Here is a 20,449-nt window from a genome sequence, read left to right as displayed (position 1 = left end):
AAGGAATTAGCTGGTCCCTCGAAGGATGCCGTCCAGAATTAGGTACAATGTGTCCTCTTCTTTGTGTCCGTTTGTGTTTATTTGGGACAGGTTGGAGCTCCCGAGAAGATGCTGTCAAGGTTCCCTCTGTGTGGGAAGGACGTCTGGCAGCCTTGAGAAGCCAGACGGGGGCAGGAAGCCACTCAGGTGCTCCTTGCACAGGTGTCCCGAGACCTGGAGTCCCTGCTCCAGCCCCCACACCACCTTTTGGAGCTGTGTATCCCCAAGCAGACCCCGTTTCTTCTGCGATACCCAGCATCTCCCTTTGCAAACCCAAGGGCCTGGATCACAGATACCAATAATTACTTCTGGCCCTGGCGGTTTGCAACTAAATCTGCACAGTCACGGAACATCTCCTGCGTCCTGGGGTGAGGGTGGGCAAACCTAGCCCCGTCACCTGCTTTGGTACGGCCCATCCAGGAGCTAAGAATGCTTTTAGGAAATCGTGCAGTGTTGGTTTTATTTTCCACCCTTAAAAGGCTGGAACACATCAGCAGATGAATATCGTGTAACAGAAGAAAGTGATATGAAACTCAAGTCTCCATGTCAAGTCCTGTGAGGACACAGCATGCCCTTCCATATACGCATGAGCTGTGCCGGCCTTTGCACGGCAATGACTGAGCTAAGACATTGCGACGGACACTGTGTGCTCTCAGTGCTGTGCATGAAACTGTTTCCCCAAAAATGCACATGTTGAAGCCGTGCCCCACCCCCAGTGTGATGGGATTTGAGCTAAGGGAGGCATTAAGGTAAAAGGGGTCATTAGGGCAGAGCCCTGGTCCTTCATAAGAAGAGACAGCAGAGATGTGTCTCTGTCAGGTGAAGACACGGCAGGAATGTGGCCATCTGCAAGCTAGGGAGAGAGTCCTCACCAGGAACCAAGTCTGCTGCACCTGGATCTGACCTCCAGCGTCCAGAACCACGAGCCATAAGTGTCTGGGGCCCACGCGCCCTACTCTGTGGTGCTTAGTTGTGGCAGACGGAGGAAACTCCTATACACAAAGTCCTAAGTCCGTGTCTGGTCTTGTGAAGCAGGAGTGTGCCCAGCCCCATGCACGCACAGCCCGACGGGTCCGACTTCACCTGGTTGACCTATGGCTCTACCCCGGAGGTTGTCTTCAAAGACAGGATTCCTGCTCCCGAGACTCCCCAGCAAGGGGCTGGAAGATGCTGGGAGACACCAATGGAGCCTTCCTAGGTAACGCCGCCTGTCATTCTCGGGGGGGATGACGAGCGCAGAAACCTGGGCAGACAGCCTGGGGCCGGCTGGGTTCCTGTCTTCAAGCCTGCAGCTGAGAAGGGTGTGGCCAACGGTCCTGGGACTCAGAGATGCTTCCCGGAGATGGTTCCCCAGGGTGCACTTGGTCCCTAGGGTGTGTGTGCCTTGGGGTGCACGTCCATCTGCCATCTGCTCCCTGGCTGAGCTCCAGGAAGGTGGCTGTGACCACTCAGGGGATGCCTAGTGTGGACTGTGGGTTCTCAGGCTCACACAGGATCCTGGAGAGAACAGGAGGTAATAGCCAGGGTCTTGGGTTGCGATGGTGCAGATGTCCTCATGGGCACCCAGCCGGACACAGAATGGCCACATGGGCCATGGGGGCTACAGGACAGCCTCCTTCATTCTGACGGACCCCAGGGAGGGGAGGGGGCTGCAGTGACGAATGTCTGCCTTGGAATTGTCACTGTGCTGGCCACACGGTCCATACTGGGCCAGAGGAGCTGCTTGAAAGAGAAGGGGGTCCTCAGTCCTATGGGGTTGCTGCCGTCATATCAAGACTCGGGATATCATATGGAGCCTTAGAAGCTCTCAGGGTATCTCATTCTCCTACTTCCAGACCAACACAGTCCCTACGACAACATCAGGCTGAGACCTAGGGGCACTTGTGACGGGCAGCAGGGCAGTCTGCGGGATGCTGATATCTCCAGAGGCCTGGCACTGCCTGAGTCTGGGGCCTTGAGAGCGTGCACCCCAGGCTGCTGTAGGGGCAGATGCCTTGCACCCGGCTGCTGTGAACCATGGGACCACAGTCTGCAAAAGGAACAGACTTCTGACAGGGTGCTTACTGCGTGGTCTCAGACTCTGTGTCTGTGTCTCCTCTTCTGTGCCTCCTAAGGACCGTTGTCATGGATTTAGGGCCACCGTGAACCAGGATGAGCTCATCTCACAATCTTCACCTGATTCCGTCTTTTTCAACATACAGTTTCCCATTACGGTTTCTGGGAGCAGCATGTGGACATATCCTTTTTGGGGACACATCTTTCGTCTCAGAAAATGTCCGGTTCCCCACCTAAGGGACAGCAACAGAGGGGTGTCTCCTGGCACGGGAACATGGGTTCCCTAGCAAGCTCAGCCCCACCACCGTTCTGAGTGACCGTTGCCCCTCATAGCAGTAAACACAACCACATCAGCGGCAGGAACAATAAGAATCACGACAGCTCAAGGACACATGTCCGTGCACCAGTTCAATGTCCTCCCTACACACACCTGGGGTCCCACCTGTGCTCGGCTCAAAGACACAAACCTGGGGTCCCACCTCATGCCGCCTAAAAGACACCCCTTCCCTCTCCCTGACGACGCCACGTGTCTGAGGCATCGCTAACCATGAGTATTATGAAGTACGGCAGTCGGGGCATGGAGGGTGCTGTCCCGGACCCCGTGGAGACTGCCCGTGTATCCACCCTTGAAGGGGTCCTGTCCTCACGCTGCATTCGCCGCCACTGGAGAACCAGCAAGAGGGTTATTCCTGTTTCGGGATTTTCTCCACCAACATGACTTAGAAGCTCGGCCTCCCCGGGAGGGCGTCCTGGCTGGTGGTACCTGCCTGCAATAGGACTTTTCCCTCAGGATCGGAGTCACGACTATAAACCCTCTTGGTACATGGGATTAGGGTTTTAGAGCCTCCCATCCCCTGAGGCAGGTGTAATTCTCCTGGAAACGTGGACTCCAGCCTTGCTCACGAGGCAAGGCTGTGTTCCGGGCTCTGCAAGTTTCCTTTTTCCAGGAGCCCCAGTCTGCCTCCCAACGCCACAATCGTCACCACCTTTCCTCGGGGCCACGGGCGGGGGCGGCTTTGCCGAGTGGTCCCGGCTCAGACCGGAGTGAGCCTCATAGCAGCATCGTAGAAACGGCTCTTCGTCTTCTCCGGAAGGGCTTTGGGGGAAATAAGAGGGCTCTCGTCTTCTCCCAGTAGGGTAGGGCCTGCCGGTGAGTCTCGGGGTGAGCACGTGCTGGATATGAAGCCCCAGATTTCTGAAAGCAAATTAATCAGGGACCGTGAATTCCCAGCTCGGGAAGATGAAACACGAGATCCTTTGAGGTTCCAGCATCCCTGGTGCACGGTTTCTCCCTTTGAAATTCACATCCCCATTATTCTAAAGACAATGTACGTTGACCTATATGCGGTGGCAGGAGTACGACGGACGGTGACGCTAGTACTGACGCCGGGAAAAACAGGTGAGGACATTGGGGCAAGGGGAGCACGGAGCCAGGACGCATGAACGGACGCTAGGGCTGATGGGGCACCTGTGTGAGCCGCGTTCTCCCGCAGCACAGGCCGAGAAGGGGTTTGGGTGTCAGGGGGCAGGGAACGCATGCGGGGTCAACGTGCCGGAAGGGCAAGACTGGGAGCAAGGCTGAGTACGGGGAGACGTCGAGGCTCATGCCGGCTCTGGAGGGAGGGCGTTCTGGATTGGGGCACCCATCACAGCTGTCCTGAGTTGGGCTGGTAAAGCCCCAAATTGACCCCATCTGGCTCCGTCCTTGGGAGGGTGTGATTCTGGGCGGGCCACTGTCTGCAGCGAGGCAGACCCCCAAATCGCTTGAGGGTGCCTGCGGACAGCCCTCCGTGCCTCTGCGTGGGAGGCCTCCTTGTCGGGATGTGAGTGCAGCAGCACGATGTCTGGCACGATACGGCGAATGTGCGTACGTCACGGAAACGGACCGAAAATCCTCACGCAGCTTCCTCCAGGCGTCTGCCGCTGCGCACCACCTGTGCGTGGCCCGTGGGTATGGACCACAGGTCTACACGGAGCTTTCTACCTGCTTCTGCGCCGTACACCACGTATGTGCACACAGTGAGGGTGGCCGGCGCTGACTACATGTGTCGGCCACAACTCAGCAAACGTCTGTATGTCCAGGAGACGCACCACACGTTCGCAGTCAGCGGCCCAGCCACCGCGTGCAGAAGGACACAGGTGCAGCTCAGGGCTCTCGGGGGTGGTCACCGGCCCCTCCCCGGAGCCAGACAGTGAGCCCCAGGAACTCACAGCCCCTTGTCTTCTCCACGGTGGCATCTCCTGTGCCCACATAGGGCCAAGGACAGGCTGGACACACCACACACACTCACTGAACCGAACTGGGAAAAAATATGTATGTATTTATTGTAGAGAACGTAGGAGGGTCAGAAGGAGAGGGAGGGAGACCATCTCAAGCAGATGCCCCGCAGAGCACGGAGACTGACCCTGGGCTCGATCACAGGACCTCGGGATCATGGCGGGACCCAAAATCAAGAGTCAGACGCTTAAGTGACTGAGCGTCCCAGACACCACTGATTTTTCAATTTTTATTGGTTTTTGCCATGGGGTCCACTTTGAGCTGCTCTGTGCTTGGCTTCCTGGTGGGGTTGGTGTGAGGTTTCGGGGCAGGTGTGTATGGGTTTCTTTTCTTCTCATAAGGATTTCTGGGTGACACGGCTGCTGGCTTGACGTGATCACCCAGTGGGGCCCCTGGGGTCCCATGTCCTATGTCTGTGTCCTCTGTCCCATGTCCTACATCTGTGTCCTCTGTCCCATGTCCTAAGTCTGTGTCCTCTGTCCCATGTGCTACGTCGGTGTCCTCTGTCCTACGTCTGTGTCCTCTGTCTTCCAAGGATTAGCTTCTGCCCTCATGCTGTTTCCCTGTGGCCTTAAAGTGGTTTTGGAAAGTTCCAGAACCAAGGCACTGCTGTCCTCGCAACGGAGCTGGGAGATCTTCCTTCTTTTTCTATTTCCTGCGAGAGTTGGTGTAAGATTGGTGTTTCCTTTCTTCCCTAAATGTTTGGCGGTGTTCCCTGGGGAAAGATCTGGGTAATTCTTCACGGGGCGTTTTTAAAAATATGCATTCGATCTGCACGATAGATCCAGAGCTAATGAAATCTTCATTTCTTGTGTTAGTCTGAATGGGTCGTGTTTTTCCGAGAATTTGTCCACTTCATGGACATTCTCCAATTTATTAGCATGCGGTTATTTTAAATATTTATAGCGATGTCCCCCTCCATTTTCAAAACTCCCGATTCTGCTGATTTCTGTCTTCTCTCTCTCTCTCCCTTATTTTTTATTAGTCCTCCTCAAGGTTTATCCATTTTATTGGTCTTTTTATACAACCAATGTCAGATCTATTGACTCTGTTGCATTCTTGTTTCCTATTTTGTTCATTTTTTTGCTGCTTACCCTTCCCTGCCGTCTGCTTTCTTTTCATTGAATTTGTTTTCCTTTTCTCCTAACTTGTCCAGGCGAGTTTTACACAGTGGTTTTCAGCAGGCCTTCCTTTCTAAAACACAAATTTAGGGCCGGAGAGTCTGGCGTAGACGCCACGTTGGCGCCAGACCATAGGTTGTGATGGGTCGCGTTGGCACAAACGTTGCGTCCGAATTGTCTTCTGATTCTCGTTGTGGTCTTTCCTGACTCATCGACGCCTTGGGACCGTGACACTAAATTCCTGAACATTTGGGAAACTGTCCAAACATCATTGAAAAAATTAGTTTCCAGTTTAACTGTGCTGTGGGCAGAGATCACACTCTGTATGGTTTCGGTCTTCTCATATGTGATGAGCCTCGTGGGATGACCCAGGATGGGGTCGTTGTGGGGAAACTGGTTTTCTCGAAGCATGCAACAATGTCTTTACTGCACCAACGGAGAAGGAATCCCGCCATATTTTCAAGGCAAATGTGTTCCTCGTCCTCTTCAAACTTGTGCATCTGCACTGGATTAACAAGCACCTTTCCTCCCCGCCAAGCAGCGCCGAGCGTGAACATCTCCCGCAAGAGGACGGACTGGTATGTTTCTCCTTTCCTTTCTGCCGGGTTTTGCTTTGCGTGTTTTTGGGATTTCTCATCCTGACCACAAACGTTTCTCCCGGTTGTGTTTTCCTGGCAGCTTGAGGTTCGTGTCACTCTAAAACGTCCTCCTTAACGTGCAGGAAGGCCCGTTCCCTACCGTCCACTGTGCCCGACGTCGGTGTGACTCGCCCCCCGTCTTTGCACTTGGTGCGTGTCCGAAATGAGCATCATGTCTCTCCTCTGAGCTGCTAGTCTGTGTCCTAGTCTGAAGGTCGATCTCTTGAACTTTACAGATCTGGTCGGACAATCCCTATATCTGAACAACGTAACCCTGATACCGTCTACTGGTCCGTTATGAGGATGATTGATCCATCTGCCTTGAACACTGTTCTTACTCTCCCTGTGTCTGCGCGCCTGTTGTCATTCTCCCCCTGCCCACGTGGTTTCCCTCTTTGTCTTGATTTTCCCTTTTCCTTTGACCCTATCCCCCATCTATCGGCTTGCTAACCCTCCACTCTTTTTTGGTACGAATTTGTGATGTATTCTATTTTTACATAAATCTGGTATCTACCATCTGCGTTTCTCATCTGGAGCCTTGGTCAAGGTCACTCAGATCGTTGGCGAAATTCACTTCTCTTGTGGTTTTAGGGCCAAGATCCCATGGGCACCCTGCCTGTTGGCCCTTGTGGGAGGCCCAGAGTCCTGCCACGAGGACCTCTCCCCATGTGGCAGCCTGTTTCCTGAGCTGCAGGAGCATCTCTCTCTGCTCTACCAAGGTGAGCGTACGTACGGTCATCTCGTCATGTGAGCCGCTGTTCCACCACCTTTCCACGTGAAGTAACCTGGGGGGGTTTGGGGGCTGCTGGGTCAGCATCTGACTCTTGAGTCTCTCTCAGATCATGGTCTCTGGGTCATGAGATCGAGCCCCATATCAGGTTCTGAGCTGAGCATGGAGCCCACTAAAGGATCTCTCTCTCTCTAAAAAATGTAACCTATCAGGAGAGTGACGTTGCACACAGCCACCCGTTGTTCCCTTGTGCTCGGAGAGGAGACAGATTAGAAAGCACCAGGCAGGGGGACTCTAGGGACCGATTTCAGAATTGGGCCCACCACAGGTGCCCACGGGTGGTCCAGATGGGCTTAGAGGTCAGGATGCCTCTGTGATCCGAAGCCACCAAATCTGTTTGTGCATGGTTCCCTTTTGCTTTGTATAGTACTTATTTGTCTGTTGGTGAACTCCTATGCATCCCTCAAAACCCAGTTCTGAAACCCCATCTTGCACAAAGCTTTGCTCACCCTCCAAGTCTGGCACTTCCAGGTAGTGTACCACACGGCAATCCCGTCCACGCAGCCCTGCCATCAGGCATGTTCCGTCTCTACGTTTCCCGCCTCTGAGCTGAGGGAGGGCACCCAGTAGGTGCTCAACATCCATTTATCCTGTGAATGAACATCCGGATGGCAAAACACCAAACTGGGGGCTTACACGGATACTGGTAGATTTAAAACATGCACGTCAGGTAAGTTTAAAAAAATAAGTAATTAAAAAAATTACAGTGCTTTAAGACAGTTTTGAGTAGTTTGCTTTTTAAAATTCATTTTAGATATTTAGTTGGGATTTCGTTTTAACTCATTTTGAGGTCAAACATGCAGAATTAAAAGACGCAGAAACCCATTAAAAAAAAAAAAATCTGCCCCAGGCCCCTGTGTTCTCCCCGTCTCGACAGACGTCCTTCTGGAGGCCCCGCGGCCCACTTTCCAGACGGGGCTCCGGCTACTGACCTCCGTGTCTGTGAGTTCCTGCCGGCATGGGGCCTCCCCAGCCTGGGTTGCTGACTCACATGCGATGCACACACCATAGTTACGCACAAGTGCACACACACGTGTACACGCAGATACACACCAGGGCTTTCCCTTGTGTTTTTTCCTGGGACAGAGCAGGTGATGGGGTCCCCACTGCCATGGCTAGCGACAGGGCTGTGCGTGGGTCCCTCCACCTGTGCCCTTGAGGCACCCGTGAGAACACGCTCTCCAGATCCGCAGTCCCGCATAGAGGCAGTGTCTCCTTTCCGTGCCGACCTCTCAGGCCTGCCTGTGCGGCATGCAGAAGCTGTGGCTTTGCAGGGCTCCTGGATACACAAGACTGCGTGTGCACAGAGCTCAAGCAAACCGGCGAATCCAGCAGAGCACGGTTTACACTGCAAATAACTCGAGGAACATCTGACACTCCCTCCGCGGCCCGTAGCATTGACTGAACTTAAATCACAAAATGTGCACTTTGAAGGCGATTGGGGGAAACACCCCATGGCTGAAAGTCATGCGTGGAGGGGAGACACAGAGCTATGGGCAAACCCAGTCCCAGAATCATGGCATCGGCCTCCCCGAGATCCAGGCAGGGATGAGGCTGGGGGTCTGAGATCCAGGCAGGGTTGAGGTTCGTTCCTCCTGTGGCCTCTGTCCTTGGGACATGGACCCTGTCTTCTCCCCGTGTCCCCATGTGGTCGTCTCTGTGCGTGTCTGTGTCCTCATCCCCTCTCCTTGTACGGACCCAGTCTTACGGGGTCGGGGTCCACGGCCCTCCTGGTCTCACTGTACTTCTGTCCCGACTGTAATGACCCCGGGTCCCGATACAGCCCCATGTGAGGTCCTGGGCCTGTGGTTTTCACCTGTGATCCTGGCGGGGACAGTTCCATCCACCGGTGCACACAGACCTCTCCGCTCGTGTCGCAGAGGTGCGGTGTGCCTGTGGCAGCGCGTGAGGCACACACCCCGGGTGTTCCCCGAGGGGAGGCTGGTGCGTCTTGAACCCACACCGTGAGGAGGTCGCCCTCCACCCCACCGGCCCCGGAGGTGGGAGCCACATTCGGGGGACAGGCACGTGGGGCCGGCGCACAGCTCCCCTCACTCCGCGGCGGCCGGCGAGGGGGCGGCGTCGCTTCCCGGGGTCCCGTTTTGTGCGTGCTGGACGCCGTCATGAACTTTAACTGCGAGGTCCTCGCATGCGATGGCTTCAGTTTAGTCTCCATCAACATTAGCTAAAATCCGTGGGCTTGATTTATTGCGTTAGCAACAGTCCTGCGAAAGGGACGTAATTCCTCCTGCAAATGCCACCGGAACAGGAAGCCAATTAGGGGCCCGGGGATGATATATGAGCATTTTAACCAGCAGTTTACTTAATATCCCCATTAAACAAGACTCTTTGCATTAATCATCTCATTCTCCTCCACTCCATAAGGCTCTTTAATTGCTGCTTAAATGAGCCCCGTGTCTCAGCCCAAACTCAATCTTGGACCGGGAGAGAGAGAGACCCTTTCCAGGGCTCAGCTGCCCAGCCGCCAAGACCTGTCAGATACGATCACGTAACTGTCCACTCTTCTCACGGTCTCATTGGAGCGCCGGGAGATGGACAGAAACACCGCAGACGTGTGCGCACAGGCGTGTGTGTGTATGTGTGTGTGTGTGTCTGCGTGCGAGAGCCCGGCGTGAGCACAGCGGGGCAGAGAGCAGCCGGGCCGCTGGGCATCCCAGAACCGCCCTGCCGGTCCCGCTCCATGTGCCTCACACTGCACGATTAGTGACCTGCGTCGGTGAGCCGCGTCGACCTGCTCGTCGGGACCCGGGAGCGGACGTCCACTGGGGCTTGTCCCGTCCAGCTGTGCCTGAGCAGCTTGGGTCGGGGACGCACCTCCTGGGTGAGCAGGGACCGACATGTCACAGGATGGACAAAGGCAGCTGGACTCGTGGGGCTCTCTGGGACCGTGGGTGGGACGGCCATCTCCGAGTCCAGCCGGGTCCCCCAGGGCCAACTCAGACCCCTCATCCCAGAAAGCCTCGGGACTAGCCCTGTCTTCCGTCTTGCCTGTTACTGGAGCACGTACCTGCGTCCGGACACTCCCCCCTTCCCCGGGGCCTAGGTCTGTGTGGAGTTCGGTCGGGACTTGAGAAATGAAGCGGAGAGGGGCCCAGGAACACGCCGGCGTCTGAGCAGAGCCCCGTACAACACTCTGGAGGCCGGCGGAAACCTCCAAGGGTGGTCCAAGCCTCGCTCCTCGGCCAGAAACTCAAGACGGGTGACACAGCCCTGGACCGCACATGTTTTGCTCTCTGTGAATGTAACAGAAAGCGAAGGCCCCCTCCTCTGCCCCAGGCCTTGGGAATGCAGCTCCAGGAAGAATTTGTGAAAATGCAGGCCTGGGCGCTGCGGGCAAGGGCAGTGGGACTTTGCTGTGGGCTGAGGACCTCATTAGGAAGCTGGGGGCTTCGCTGGCCGACCCCACGCAGGAGGACGGACCCCTGAGACCCGCTGCCTTGTGCTTCTTGGACCGGCCGGAGGCTGACAGGTCACACGCCAACAGTCTTGACCCATTCAGGGAGACCCTGAGCCCAGGGCCAGCTGTGCCTCCAGGCGGGGACAGCCTCTCCGAGAGGTGCTGCCCCGCTCAGGTGCTGGTCTGTGCTGATTAATAGCTTAATTTCGGCAGGCACTTCTGGGGAGATCGACTGTGGACCTTCCAGGGTACGGCGGGGAGAATACAGGCTCCCAGCCTGGGAGACAGGGTCGGGCGCCCAGCGCTCTGCCGTGGTCCCGACTTCTTAACACCGGTCTCTGGCCCCGGCCCCCAACGCCAGCCTCTGCGGGCAGGGCACACTGTCCCACGTTCATGCTCCAAAACCCCGCAGCCCCGCGGACACCCCACAAACACGTCCCAAAGGTGAGGAAGTCCGTTAGGTTGGCACCCGCTGTCTCCCGCCGTTTTTGATTTTTCTTGGAAGGAGGAGCATTCCATGAGCTCTGCTGAAAAAGCCGGTTTATGGGGGGAGAGAGGAAGTCACGCCCAGGCCGGCCAACGCTGAGCTCACGGGGAGATCCGAGCGTCCGTGGGATTCGAAGGGAAGGGAAGAAGGTGGGAAACGGAACGTCGGCAGGATCATACGGGAAAGCCTGAGCTGAGCCATTGGGCGGGACCCAGGGCGATAAGCCCCCTGGCGTCCAGACCGCAGCCCGTTTCGTGCCGGAGCGCGGCAGAGAATGTCAGGAAAATCCGTGTGCAAAATCGGTCTAACTGTGGGGAAGGCTGGTGACATTCCTCTGCAGCAGCGTGTTCCTTGCAGCAGCGGGTCCCTGGGTAACCGTGTGCTGAAGGACTACAACAAGAGCTGCTTCTGGCCCTTAGTGCTTGATACCAGCGTCAGCGATGGAAGCCAGGCTGCCCCTCGGTGTCCCTGTCGGGTTCGCGGCCATAGCGCGTAGATGTGCAACATTTACACGTCTGGATGTGTTCTTCCTGGGCCCGTTCACAGCCCTCGTGGGTACCTGTCGTGTTTCTGGGTAACGAATGCGCAGATAATTGGGTGGCACATCTCCAGATTTCAAGGAGCACCATCTGATCGACGGGTACAAGCCATGAACTGGACGCAAATCAGATTCAAAGCAGACCAAACCCCAAGCAGTTTTGCCGCTATAAACCCCAACCCTTCTATTTCTCGTTCTTACTGTTTTTGCTTTGCCCAAAGTGAGGAGAATTGAGGGGAGTCGTTCTGGGCCTGAAGGCGTGTGACGCGTTGGCTGCGTCTGTATCCTGTGGTTCTGACGTGTCGCCTGGGGACGAGATATGACACCCACCTGTCCAAAGTCCCTTCATGTCCCCCAGCGCTCACCAGGCGTCCAACCTGGGGTCCTGCCCGAGGTCCTTCCAGATGGACAAGTGGGAGGAATGCCGGGAGATGCCGTCGTGACTCTGCACGCCCCGGGGACCCAAGTGACAGAGGCAGGAACGCTTGGATGTTGGTGATGCTCAGACGGTGTGTTTTCCCCAAATCCAGGGTTTGCTTAGAGAGAACGCAGACCCTGGGTGGGCTTCAGCTACTAAGGAACCCCTTCTCCTCTCACAAATGCTCTTGGGTCCCGCCTGTACATGGGGACCCAGGACTCCTTGGGGGTGGCAGAGGGAGCTCTGCATTCTCTCTGTCTCTCTCTCAGAGATGCTCCTCCAAACGGTCCGTATGCCTGTCTGCACACAGATGCAGAAACACAAATGGGTCCTGGCATGCAGGGACCTATTACTTGGCCGAGAATAGGAAGGATGCTGTGACACCAGTGGCCAGACCCTGAACACACGATGCTCCATCACAGAGTCAGACAGCAAGACCACACTGCGTGGGACCCCACATGTAGGGGACTCGTGCAGAACTGGTAGGTCCCTAGGGACAGGGCGTGGATTCCTGGTTGCTTGGAGCTGGGCGAGGGCTCTGGGACGGGCTCTCCTTTCCGGGATGAGGGTGTTCTGCACCCAGACAGAGGTACTGGTTCCACCGAGTATGAGAGGACCCGGGACGGAGAGGGGTCAGCGCACTCTGGATGGTCAGTGCTTTGCAGTGTCCATTGTCCCCGCCTTGGCCGCGCCTCAGATCTCCTGAAGCCTTTCCCTGGAGCTGCTTTAGGTCGTTGTGAGAGAGGGAGAGGTCAGGAGGGATTGTGCCCACAAGCCAGCGTTCACCATTTCAGTGACGTGAGCGCGCCGTGCAGCGGTGGAATGTTCTGGAAGCAGGTCGCAGGGGCAGGCGTGCAGTTTGTGACCGTGTGGATGGCACGAATCACCTGCTTGAAGATCTGAGCCGTGCGATTTGCCGCAGCGCCGGGACCTGGGGAGGGTCTTGGTGCGCACGCGCTGCCCAGGGCAGGGGCTGTTTCCACTCGCGGCCGAGAGCGCGCGGGCTCGGTGCCTGGTGGAGCGGGGTGCGGACGGATGGAGGAGCCTGCAGGCCCCACGGGAGCCAGAGCGGGTTCAGGTGATGGTGTCCGGGCGGGCTGTGGCTGCAGCCGGCCTTGGGTGATGGTGACGTGCGGCCGCCCTCGGGTCAGGGCTGGACGCGTGGCCTCCGTGGAGGGGGGCTTCATCCGAACGCGCGAACTCGGGAGGAAAGAAATTGTTTCTGCGCACAATGCAGCCCGGTGCGGTGCGCCGACTACTCGAGTCAGACCAGGCGCGGAGCTGCAGGGAACAGACGGGCCCCCCTTAGCCACGTCCACCAAGTCCCTCTCACCCTGTAGGGTCACAGAGGCTCTGGTTTGGGGAACCAGCCTATGGGCATTGTTCTTAGACCAGGGTGGGCCCCCGTCCGAGTTGGCAGCATGTCCACATCACCCAAGGCAGTGGGGAAGAGGAACCGGGTTCTCTTGTCCGGGAAGCAGTGCTGTTTGGCACACGGTGTGCTTGGAAACATTTCATCCAATGAACCGTGTAAACTGTGTACTGGGCACCGCTGAGGGCGCCCTGGCAGCCCACGTGAATGACAGCCTCTGGAGTGTGCAGTGGACAACCTGAGCAACTGCGCATGGCGGCCGTTTTCAGCTGTAGTTTACTGTCCTTTTAGGACAGAGGCACCACTTGGAACGCACCTTGGACACGCAGCTCCCTACCTTCTACTATGAGCTTAAAACTGTGCAAGTTTTCCCAATTAGTATTTATGAGACGCTGGCAGCCAGCGCTCCCAATCCCAAAGCCTTTCATTTCATTTACGGCACAACGACGTCCACACTTGTATCAGACTTCGTATCAAGACAGGGATCCAAGTTTTCGCAACTGGCCAAATACGTTAACTGTTCCGGCCCTCCTCCACCCCGTGCTCCCGGACGGGGCTGCACGGAATGGGAGAGACGCGTTTGGTTCTCTCGATATTTGAACCGTGGGTTTCCTGGAAGTGTGGGGTGGTCAGCTTGGAGGCATCCAAGTAGAACAGCGCTCCGTTTCCCCAGCGGTGGCCCAGGAGGTGCTACGTACCTGGTCAGCGGGAACATCGCCGCTGCCCACGGCGAGCGCGCCAGTACCGCCTGCCCTGGGGCCCAGGCGTGCGCGCACCCTTCCCCCCAGGACGTCGACCCTTCGGTGGCCGGACGTCGACCCTCCCACTTGTCCACGTCGGACGTAAGCGCGGGAGGCCTATTTCCAGTCCCCCACGTAGAAAGGTAAAGCGTCCCGGGGGTGCCCCGCGCAAAAATTCATTCATCCCCGGAGTGGCGTGGAGCTCCCGGGGGCAGCGCCTCGCAGTCCTGCTAGCGAAGCCGAGCGAGAAGCAAGAAGAGCGTCCGCTGCGCTCGAGGACCGGCCCCTGAGGTCGCGGGGGCTCTGAGCCCCCAGAAGCCACGTCTCCCCCACACCTGGCCTCCCGCGCTGCATACAAGCGTTCCTGTAAATTCCCCCGCGTCCTGCACCCGCTGGGGCACCAGTCCCTCGCGTCCACTGGAGAGCGGAATCCTACAACACCCGAGTCGTCTTGTCCCGCAAATGAATCAGTAAACGGAAAGAACTTAAAAATATATTCAATTACCATTTTTTTTTAAAGGAAGGCACGCCATACCCTTGACAGCGAAATAAATGGATTTTATTAAGGCGGCGATTACAGGCCGTGATTATTTAGTATTCCTGTTTTATTATGTCGTCGGGGTCTGCGGGGAGTTGGGCGTCTCCGCTCCTCATCTGCAACATTGATTCCTGCGTTACGCGGCTACATTGAATAATTAATATAGTCCCCGTGATGGATGGCTCGCGCGGCCCGGATATTAGGTTATCAATCACGACCCACTTGTTGTAATGTAATCATATTGAAAACGCGTCAGAAGCTGTTTATCCCGGGATGACGAGGGGCGCGCGGCGCTCTGGCAGGTGCGTGCGCCCCGGCAGCCGCGGGAGAGCCGGGAGAGGCGCGCGCTCTTGCGGCGGACACGTGCGCCTGGTCGCGGCCGCTGCGGCGCCTCCCGGGCCTAGCGAGAAATGCAGTCATCTTCCCCAATGTGCGCAGGGAAAGGGGTTGCTTCGTCTCCGCTGAAGACGGCTCAGGGGTCGGGCTCTGCTGGCTCCCCGGGACAGCCGGTCCCTGGGGTCTGGGAAGGCCTGCGCGGAGCATGTGTGGGCGCCCAGGCTCGGGCTGGTTGGTCCCGAGCAGCTCGCTGTGGGGTCGCCGGCACCACTGTGCGGATTCCCTTCACCTTGTTCCCCGCTAACTTCCAGGACGTGCTTGTAAGTTAGGGAGCAAAGTGGACATCTGGCGGCGGGCCCTTGGTACCTGCTCCTGGGGTCTGCGGGTGTGTGCGACGGTTTAGAATCGCTGCGCTCTCTGCATGTGTTCCCATCAGGCCGGGAGCAGCCCGTGCCCATAGAGACCATGTGGGATCCCCCAGGCCGAGGATCAGCTCCCCAGGACAGTACCAGAGTGGTCACCAACGGGAAAGTGAGCCGCACGACCTTCTCCCGTCTCCGGTGGGTCTTGTTCCTCTTGCGTCTGGAGGCAAACCTGACTGCAGACTTCTGGGTTCCCTTCTCCAGCTGGGGAGGGAACCCTGGTTTCTCCGTGTCTTCTTGGGCGGACACTGATCCCATCCCGGGCTCCAGCTGCACGGCCTCGTCTGACCCTAAGGACAGCTGCCCCTTGAATGGCTCAGGTCTGAATTGCCGGGTCCATCTGGACACCAGTTTCCCTTCCCCCATAAACATGGGACAGTCCTGTAAATGTGCTTTCTCTCCCTTATGATTTCCTTAATCACGTTTCTTCTTCCCAGCACACTTTGTTGTAAAAACACAGCAAACACAGCACAGCAAACAGGGCATCCGGAATGCACGTGCGTCCGCTGTTCGGGGCATGGATAAGGGCCCTGGCCAACGCGGGGCTGTTACTCGTTCAGGTCTGGGGGAGTCAAAAGCTGTACATGGACTTTGGAGTTTGCGTATGGGGGGCTCAGTGCCCCAGTGCCTGTCCCCCAGTGCCCCAATGCCCCGTCCTCCCAAAGGCCTCACCTACCAATGCCTCCTGTCAGGGTCACGGCGTCCACACACCGTCGCCAGGGGCACGCGAGCTTTCAGCCGTGGTGGTGACGTTGGCATTCCAGGCACTGCAGGAACGGGGAAGGCAGGCGGGTGGAGAGGGGGCGTGGTGTGCCGGTGGGGGCTGTGCTGGGAGACACATGCATAGAGCAGGGGTGCACGTAAGGCTATGGTGGGGTCTGGGACAGCTTCCCCGGGCACCTGTCACGGATGAGTGCATACGGCATCCTCTCCCGGTTCTGGCGACTGGGTGTCTGTGATCCACACTGGTTCTGCCTGGAGGCCTCGAGGACAGGGGGAGAGTCCGCGCCGGGCTCCTCTCCACGCCCCGCTGGCTGCTGCAATCCTTGGGGTCCCTCGGCTTGTGGCCACGTCACCCAACCTCTGCCTGAATCTGCACACACCTTGTCCTCTCGGATTTCTCTTTTCTTATAGGGACAGTTGTCATTGGATGGAGGACACCCCCCCAACGACCTCAGGTCAGTCCCTAGTTCCACCAGCAGAATCCCTGTTCCCACACGAGGCCACACTCCCCAGTTCTAGGTGGGCATGTCTTTGGCTGCGGTCCCCGCGATGGGAGGTCCCCACACCCCCACGGACACCCCCCCACACCCCCCACGGAGCATATCCGGTCTTTCTGGGGACGATAGCCGCGGTGAGGGTTTTCGGCAAGACACGGCACTGAGCTTTGCCCGGCCCTGTTCTCTTGTTTCTCCTGACCCCGCACAGCCGAGCTTTGAGGACACCGGGAGGCCCTCGGCAGCCCCAAGATCTCACTTCCATTCGGGGCTGACCCGCAACGGGGTCCCTTGTCCTCCGTGACCCTCTGACACCAAACCCACTGGGACTTTCTTCTTTGTGTCCCTCACATCGTTCTGAGTGGTCCTGGACCCCGTGGGACCCTGCCCCCCGAAACCCCTCGGTCCACGTTGCCCTTTTGTATCTCTTGGGCGAGACTCTCCATCCCCTCCCGCCCTTACCAGGGCATCTCTGTGGCCCACAGAGGCTGTTTGACCTTCTCAACTGGGGCAGCCCCAACCTCCTTCCTGCTCAAGTGTGGACTATGCCAGCCCCAAGGACACTGCGCTCCCCGTCCCTCTGTCCCCAGTACCATCTTGGTTTACACCTGGAGCAGCCAGGTGCCTCCTGCCCTGGGATGTGGCCCCAGATTGCTTGTCTGCAGGATGGCAGGAGGATGGCCGTGCCACAGTTGGGTCCTCCTGGATGGCGGCCCTGGGTTCCAGCTGCCCTCGGAGACCAGTATGACGGTGTTCCTGCTGACGCGGAAACTAGGCTCTGCGGTGCACAGTGCGTTCCGGAATGGGAGACCTCAATGCGGCCTGACTGCTCTGAGTCTCCTGTGACCTCCACCTGCAGGGACGGTCTTGGAGCCTGGACACGGGGAGGAGGCAGATGTGGGTCCAAGATGGTGCCTCCACAGCCGTCGGGTTCTTGCACATGGACCAACGTTGCTCTCAGTTGGGGAGAGCCATCAGCCTGTTGCCCAGGTGTCTCCGTCTTCCTGCACTCCGGTGCACCCTGCCATCCTCAGTGCTTGGCACCGAGGGCACACACGGACACAGTGGACCCAGAGACCGTGGGGGCTCTGCCAGGGTCACTGTAGCTCTAGATCGAAGTGCCCTCCAGCTGACACACAGGTTTTTGGGGACTCAGGGGCGTTTGACACAGTCCCACCCTCTGCTACCTGTGTTGAAGCTCCGTGGGACGCCTTGTGTGTCTCCAAGTGCACAGGCTTCCATTCACTCGGCCGGCCTCCCTCTGCACGTCTTGCTCTGGCTGACCTGCACTCATCACAGCACCCACCACGCGGGCCCTTCCAGGTGAGGCGAGGGTCCGAGTCCTTCTCAGGGCTTCGCATCCTTTTCAGGAGCCGGCATCCATGGAAATCTGTCCTCTGTCTGCAGAGTGTGCAGGAGGCCACTGGAGAGACCCCTACCTTCCCAGTCCGTTGTCCTACCCTGCCATGGAGGGCGAAGGCACACATGGGCTTCCCCTCAGTCTGGCCGGACGGCACCCACCAGGCAGTTATGTTTCGTGTGTATTAAAGCACCCGAATAAGGGGTACCTCAGACGGCTGCCCCCATGGGGCCTGGAAGGATAAGGAACAGGCTTGAGGTAGAAAGAGCACATGCGTGCACACAGGCACACGTACACACACGTGTGCACACGTACACACACTAATAGCTAGACACGCATGCACATGCAAGCACATGAGACACAGACATGCATGCACACATGTGTGCACCAACAGTTGCACATAGGTGCACAGGCAGGCACACAGGCACACCAGTATGCACACGCATGCACCAAAACATTTGTGTACATGGAAGTGTACCAAGAGCTGTTTACATGTGTGCACACACAGACATGCACACGTACGCACACTGACAGTTGCACATGCGAGCACACAATGGACACACACGTATGTACACATATGCATCAGCTGGTGTGCACATGTCCACACATATGCACGCACATGTGCAGGCACCAAGATTTGTGCACACGCAAGCACAAGGCAGGCACACATGCACACATGCACGCACACATCTGTGCACATGGACACACACAAGCAGACGCATGCGTGGATACATACACGCATATTAGCACACACATACACACGCAAGCATGCTGGCAGAGACACGTGCATATATGCACACACGGGCACCCCAAGCAGACATGCGTATGTGCATGCATGGACACACATTTGCACACGCAAGCACACAGGCATGCACACGCACGTGAGCGTGTTGGTGCTGCGGGGCGCGGAGCGTGTGTGAAGCGCCGGTTGCCGTGAAGCCATCTGAGCCCGCGAGGTCACTCGTGGCAATCATCTGCTCATTAGACGTGTAATCCATCACTCACGTAACGGCAACTCCGGCCGGCGTGTAACGCAGGTTGGTTTAATCCTGTGCAGCTTGTCAACTGCATAATTCACAAGGGATTGTGGGTACGCATGATTTAGCAGGCGACCCCTGACCCCCGCGGAGTAAGGAGCCTGCCTCCAGGCAAAATTAAGAGGGACAAGAAGGCAGACCCGCTCACGTACAATGATTATGCATAACAGCCCGGCTGTCGTTTTAGGAAGGGAAGGCGGCAGAAAGGGGGAAAAGGAGGAAAAAAGGAACTCAGGAGAGCATCCGAATAATGAAGGGTTAGCATTCGCGGTGCACGGGGCTTCGGGAAGGACAGGACGCGGTAAATCACAGCCTTGCCCCTGAAGGGCCACCCCACACCCCAGTGTTTGTGTTTACTTAGCGGACTCCCATCGTTTCTGGTAATTTCCGGGCGGGAACAAAGGAGGAGGCTTCTGGGAACCAGGGTTCTGCCCCCCTCCCCGTCCTGCCGCAGCTGCCTGGGACCACCCTCCAGCCGGGCATGGACCCGTGATTGTCGCAGGTGAGCAGGATGAGAGGGGACGGTCCCCACTCCTGTCAAGCAGGTAGACGATGTTCCCCAAGGCACTAATTCGGCTGGAAGCGAGAGCAGAATGCCCCAGTCCCGGTCCCAGTGACCCCAGATGCACTGGGACTGGAACGCGGGGTTTGGTCTGCCTGGCATTACAAATGGAGCCCGGAACCCTAATTTCTTTCCAGCTGCTGGGATGGTCCTGGCAGGGGGGAGGTCCCCCTCTCGAGAGGGGCCGCTGGCTCCGGAGGACGGGACCCCTGGGCTTCTGGTAATAAATAAAACTCACCGCTGGCTTGTCATGATTTAGAATCAACCTTGACTCCGGAGAAGAAACGTGTCTGGTGAGGGATCCGTAAGCAGGGCTGAGGGGTCATGGTGCTGTGGCTGGGCTTGGGGTGGAGTTATGGGGTGATGAGGGTGGGGTGAGCCACCCGCCCCACAAGCCTTCCTGGGTGTGTCCAGCCCTCGCTGAGGACACACGGAGCTGGAGTCGGGGGCTTGAGGCCCCACGGAGAAGCACCCAGTTCCATCCCTCCTGCCTCTGGGGTCCCTGCCGGCCCCTTTGGGGTGAACCCATCATAGGTGGGGTCTGTGCTGTTTAATGTGTGCTTTGGTTCCAGGGAGCAGACGAGGGAGGGTTAGCCGGCGGCGGGTCTAGGGGTGGGTCCCCACCAAACCCACGGCTCTGTCTTCCTGGAAGAGCGGAGGTGGGTGACTCGCCTGTCACCCCACGCCGCCAGGAGCGGCCACCGTTCTGCTTATGTCCCTGCCTCTGTCTGGTGCAGGGAAGACAAACAGGGAGCCACGGCCCTACAAGGCCCCGTGCATGCGAGGACCCCCTCCCACGGGGCGGCCAGCAGCCTCCAGGACCTACAGAGACCACGTGGGCCACCTTGCTCTTTGCCCTGAGTCCGGGGGACAGGGTGAGCACTCATCCCACTGAGGTGCTGGTGGCACCTTGGCTGGGGGAGGTCAGGTCCGCACCGGTAAGGCTTCTGGGTTCGGGCTGGGCCCACGGGGAGGAGGCAGGGCCCACGGAGGAGAAGGCAGGGGTTCCCGGGAGGAGGAAGTGGGAGTCCATGGGGGCAGGAGGTGGGGACTATAGGACCCTGGGTTCGAATCCCAGCCCTG

This window comes from Lutra lutra, chromosome X, assembly GCF_902655055.1.
Source record: "Lutra lutra chromosome X, mLutLut1.2, whole genome shotgun sequence".
Classification (NCBI taxonomy): Eukaryota; Metazoa; Chordata; class Mammalia; order Carnivora; family Mustelidae; genus Lutra; species Lutra lutra.
The sequence above is the reverse complement of the archived record's forward strand: the minus strand, read 5'-3'. Positions refer to the sequence as shown.